Raw genomic sequence first — 6000 nt, 5'->3', positions numbered from 1 at the left:
TGCAGGATTTGGTGGGTCCTCCGTTGGTCCAGGTGATTGGTGCATTGGCGGGGGGGCTCTTTCCCAGCCCATGGTAATCGGGCACATATAGTTCTCATTCCCAAGTCGGGTAAAGATTCCTTAGTTCCTGAATCATATCGCCCCATCTCCCTCTTAAATTTTGACCAAAAATTGCTGGCCAAGATTATGGCAGACCGTCTCTCTACTGTGTTGCCCAGCTTGATCGGTCCGGATCAGGTGGGGTTCGTCCGCAAGCGTTATGGCTTAACTAATATTCGCAAGTGGCTATGTCTATGTGCCAGTTGATGGACGCCCCATTCCTTGCCGTTAGCTTTGACGCTGAAAAGGCGTTCGATCGGGTGGAATGGGATTACCTTTTTTGGATTCTGCAACAGATGGGCTTCGGGGGAATGTTTCTTGATCTAATCCGTTTATTGTATCAGCGCCCAGAAGCCATAATTTTGGCAAATGGTTCTATGTCCGAGACATTTTCCATTTCCAGGAGCACGCGGCAGGGATGCCCACTGTCTCCCCTTTTATTTATCCTGCAATTGGAGCCCCTGTTACTGAAAATACAAGGCGCTCCCAAGGTTAAGGGGTTACGCCTTCAGTCTACCACATTTAAATATGCCGCTTTTGCGGACGATATTTTGGTATTTATTACTGACCCACGACACTCCCTTAGTCCTTTGCTCCAAATTTTTTGGGAATATGGGATTTTTTCCGGATTTCGGCTAAATCTAGACAAATCTGAGGCTCTGGCATCTCCGGATACCTTGTTGGATGGCTGGGATGGGGATTTCCCGTTACGACGAGCGGATGCAGCGTTTCGGTATCTTGGAGTCATAATTCCAAGAGACCTTTCTAGGCTGTATAAACTGAATGTAACTCCACTCCTAAAACACACCCAAGACAAGTTGAGCGGTTGGGCCCGGTTGCCGCTGTCCCTGGGAGGCAGAGTACATCTTTTTAAGATGGTCCTCTTGCCCAAGTGGCTCTATTTATTTCAGAACCTGCCATTGCAGCTTCGGGTGGTAGACTTGCGCCAGCTGGACAGGGCTCAATGCCGTTTTTATTGGAGGGAGGGTAGGTCCCGTATACCGCTGGTTTGGATGCGAGAACAGTGGGGTAGGGGGGGCTTGGGTGTCCTGGATTTGGCCCTTTATAATTTGGCTAACTTACGTTTAATCCGTGACTGGCTGTTGACCACACCTACGGTGATATGTCTGCAAGCGGATCTGGAGCTGGCTGCCACTACGTCGCTGCATTTCCTTTTGCAGGCCAGAGCCTCTTCAGTACCTTCACATCTGGTGCAAAGTATTCTTATTAGACCCCTGCGAGCCTCTTGGGGGCGCCTTACGCGGCTGTTGCAAATTCCGCGGATATGCGCCCCCCTCCTTCCGATTCAGGGTAATCCTGATTTTACTCCCGGTTCCCAATCCGCAGCTTTTCAACGATGGCGTGGACTGGGCGTTGACTTGATAGGTCAGGTGTTGACTCCGGAGGGAGCTTTTATGTCCTTACCGGACCTCAGGACCTGTTATGGAATAGCTGCTGGGGAGGTTTTTCCTTACTTGCAATTAAAACATTATGTCCATTCTCTTTCTCCTTCCCTCTTGCAGACATCTCACCTACAATCTCTGAAAGCTCTGTTCTCTCTTGATAAGGATACACCTCCCTCCCTGTCACAGTATTACAAGTGCCTCCGGCAGTTGGTGTCCGTGGACACTTGCTCTATTTTGGTTGACAGATGGAATGGGGATGGAGTATTTACCATTAATGTTCGCATTATTAAAGCCGGATTTAAGCGGATATCCCAGCTCTCGATAAATTCTTACTTTAGAGAAATGCAATTTAAATTTTTGCGGAGAAGCTATGTTTCGGCGGAGGGGGCCTTCCACTTACGGATCTCTCCCTCGGCGGCGTGTCCCCGCTGTGGCAATGCCAGGGGTACCTTATCTCACGCCTTTTGGGAATGTCCTGTCATTCATCAATTTTGGACACGATTGGCCCATTATTTAGAAAATTTGCTAGATGTAGTGCTTCCCATATCTCCGCTATGGCTCTTATTTGGTTGCATTTCTCCGCTGCGAATTCGAGGGCTGGGAAGTCGCTTACTTATCCAAAAGGCTTGTCTGGTGGGAGATATCACCCCCGTCTTACTGGACCTGGAGAAACGGCTTTCATCGAATGATGCTGCTGGATGCGGCGACCATGCGACATTCTCCTTCTCATAAGAAACGTTTTCTCACTGTATGGGACGCTTATCTGCAGTCGCTCCCGCAGACGGTGCACAGTTCGGTTCTCAACGAATGACTTCAGTGGATCTCTTGGACTGAGTGAAGATTTTTTACCAACTTTGGACTTGTTGTTCTTTTTCTTATACGAGGATTGGGACTTGGAGCTGGTATGGACTCTAAGGGGCCTTGGGAGGGGAAAAAGGGGGGGGGGGGGGAAGGGGAGGAGGGGGTCGGAGGGGTGGGGCAGTGATGGGTTCCTTACGGTTTGTATTCTTAATGGTTACTATTGAGTCGAGGAGAGACGAAGTGTCCCGTCTTTCTCCCGTGTATGTTGTTTGGTAAGCGGATAAAACAATAAAAACAGTTTTCAAATAAAAATATAGAGAAAATAAAAATAAATTAGTGAAAATAATAATAAAAAAAAAGCAAAAAACAACAAAAAAAAAAAGTTTGGCAGGGTGGGATGAAATTTTTCTCAGCTCCTAAAAAATGTTTGGCTGGTACTTATGTTTTTTGAAAAATATTTCTAGTCCACTCCATTGTGTACAGGGGCAGACTGCAGAAAAATATCAGCCCAGGGCATTTTTTTTTTAAACTGGCCCAAGGGGTATCTTACTCTCTTGTGCACTTTCTCTGCAGCACATGCATCAACACGCCAAGTCGACTCTGAAACCCGGCAAAATGAAGCCCAAATATCTCCAAAATAAGTCACATTTTTTCTAAATAACTAAGAAATAGAGCACACTCTAGACCAGTGGTACTCAACCAGTGCGTCGGGACACACTGGTGTGTCACTGAGGGGTGGAAGATGTGTCACCAAAAATTTGACATAGCAAGCCTTTGCTTTCTATAAAAGCTACATGTGCTTGCTGCTTGAGGAGAGTACAGAGTAAGGAGCTGGTTCTTAAAATTCCTCATCACTGCTCCCTGTTGCTGCTTTTCCCTCAACCCTGGCTATCACTGCCACTACCAGTCCAAGCCAGAAATGTTGTAGGCATGCTCTATCCTGCCCCACCATCCCACTGCACCTTCCCCTCCCCTCTTGCTCCTTGGAGTTTCAGTTTTTCTCTGTATGCTTATTTATAATTTATGGTCTTTTATTCTGTATTAAATAAGAGTCAGTCTGCATTCTGCATGTTTGACAGAGGTTAGGGATTCTGCTAACTAGGATATAGCTTCTGGGTAGGAATCTAGACCAGTCTGGCTTTCTTTGTTTTTCCAATAGTAAGTGTACTGTGTTCTATATTTGCAGTCTTGCTTTTTCATAGGTAAGATTGTTGCTGTTCAGGTCATGGGCGTTAGTACTCTTATGGTATGGCTGGTATACTATATAATTTCTAAATGCCTTTTTAGCAGGTTTTCCTGTTATTTCAAAGTGGCTGGCAGGGAAGGGATTTTGAATTACAATTACTGAGGGGTTATCAGAATTTGAATATATTTTTTGTATGGTGAGTTGAAAGGGGAAATTTTCTAACTGTGCTCTGTATAAACTCCAGAAGAGGTCAGAATGTTCTGAGGTTGATAGTGAAATGCATGAGAGTTTGTTTGTATCGAAAAACTGTGTGCTAGATATGCATATCAGTCCCAGATTTCTCACTGATGCAGTAAGCAAAGATTCAAATTTTTGTGAAAAAAAACCCATTTAATAATGATATTTTATAAGCAATTATTGAAATTAAAGAATGTTATTTCTCCTGTCTCATTTTCAATAATAAAATATCTAGGATTTTTTTTTTTTTTAGTATAGCTATTAAATGTAGTGTGCAATGTGTCACACATGTGAGCATCTGCTGCCAGGTGTGACCTGACAGAAAAAAAAGTTGAGAACCACTGTTCTAGACCAGCAGTGAGTAAACATAGCTGTAGACCCCCATTCCATCCATGCAAATCAGTTGGGGGGACCACCCCACAAGTCTGCTTAGCAGAATACCTCACCTTAGTCACACAAGTAGAACACAGACAGACCCTCACCAAATACAAAAAGAAGAGATAAAGCATAAATAGAAGCATGCAGACAAAAACTGAACTTGAAACCACCACAAGCCAGACAGTATGGCATGGAAAAACAAATCATTCCTCACTAAACATCAAACAATAATATCAAGAAATGTAAAGCAAAACCAAACTCATAAAAAGAATATTTCAAAACAGCTGATGAAAAGATCATCCAATGATTACAAACATAACATTAAAAAAAAAATTCCCCAAACATTGATAAAATATTTCAAAATAGCAGATGCAGCAAACACTCCCCAATAATTAAAATTAAAGCTAAAATAAATCCCCTGCTCTCCCATCACCCTGAGATTGTCATAGATTAGTAAGGTGTGGGAGATATGCACAACTTTCTTCTCTAACACACATGTTCATTCTCACACATGCTTAGTAGATCACATGCTGTCTCATGTATGTGCTCACTGGCTCACATGCTCTCTCTCACAGACATACTCATGCTCTTGTTCACACACATGCTCACTGGCTTATTTGTTCTCTCATATACATGCTCACACACGTTCACTGACTCATTCTTGCTCACATACATGCTCACTGGCTCAATCACTCTCTTTTATACTCACACACAAGCCCACTGGCTTAAATAGTCCTCTTGCTGAAACATATGCTCATTGGCTTACTCGTTCTCTCTCGCTCACAAAACATGCTCTGGTAACCACAAGCCCAATTGTATTATGCAGTGCAACAATGTTGAGATTACTTACCTGATAATCTCCTTTTCCTTAGTGTAGACAGATGGACTCAGAACAAATGGGTATAGTGTGCTCGTGCTAGCAGTTGGAGACGGATCTGACGTCAGCACGGGTACATATACCCCCACAGGAAGTGTAGCAAATCAGTAATCTTCCTTGCAAAAGCTGTTATGGATATATGTGTACTGACGATCAATGAAATAGTGAAACAGGATTCCCCTGACCGATTGATAGTAGCTGGAGACCACCAGCATTCACAACTGGAAGGCGTCGACACCTGGCAAAGGGGATGCTCTTATGTAAGAAGATGACATGGCCTACCTTGAATCGGTGAAACCTATGTATACCGGCAGCCGGGCGGGATGCTGAGTCCATCTGTCTACACTAAGGAAAAGGAGATTATCAGGTAAGTAATCTCAACATTTCCTAGCATGTAGCCAGATGGACTCAGAACAAATGGGATGTACAAAAGCTTTACTCCCAGCCTGGGCGGAAGGCTGCCTGAGGACCGCGTAGGACCGCCCTCGCAAATGCTGTATCCTCCCTGGCCTGGACATCCAGACGGTAGAACCTGGAGAAGGTATGGAGGGAGGTCCATGTCGCCGCTTTACATATTTCTGCAGGCGACAGCATCCTAGATTCTGCCCAAGATGCTGCTTGGGCTCTGGTAGAATGAGCCTTGACTTGTAGAGGCGGTGACTTCCCGGCCTCTACGTAAGCCGCTCTGATAACTTCTTTAATCCAGTGGGCGATGGTGGGCAGAGAGGCCGCTTCTCCTGGTTTCTTCCCGCTGTGCAGGACGAACAGATGGTCTGTCTTTCGTACTTCTTCTGTCTTTTCCAGATATCTGGGCAGCAATCTGCCGATGTCGAGATGGCATAGTAAACGCCCTTCTTCTGATTTCTTCAAACCCGCCGTGGTAGGCAAGGATATGGTTTGGTTGAGGTGAAATTGTGAGACTACTTTAGGTAGAAAGGAGGGAACTGTGCGAAGATGGATAGCCTCAGGAGTGATTCTGAGAAAGGGATCACGGCAGGACAGCGCTTGTAGCTCTG

Source organism: Rhinatrema bivittatum, chromosome 6 (genome assembly GCF_901001135.1).
Source record: "Rhinatrema bivittatum chromosome 6, aRhiBiv1.1, whole genome shotgun sequence".
NCBI lineage: Eukaryota > Metazoa > Chordata > Amphibia > Gymnophiona > Rhinatrematidae > Rhinatrema > Rhinatrema bivittatum.
Note: the sequence above shows the minus strand (reverse complement) of the source record.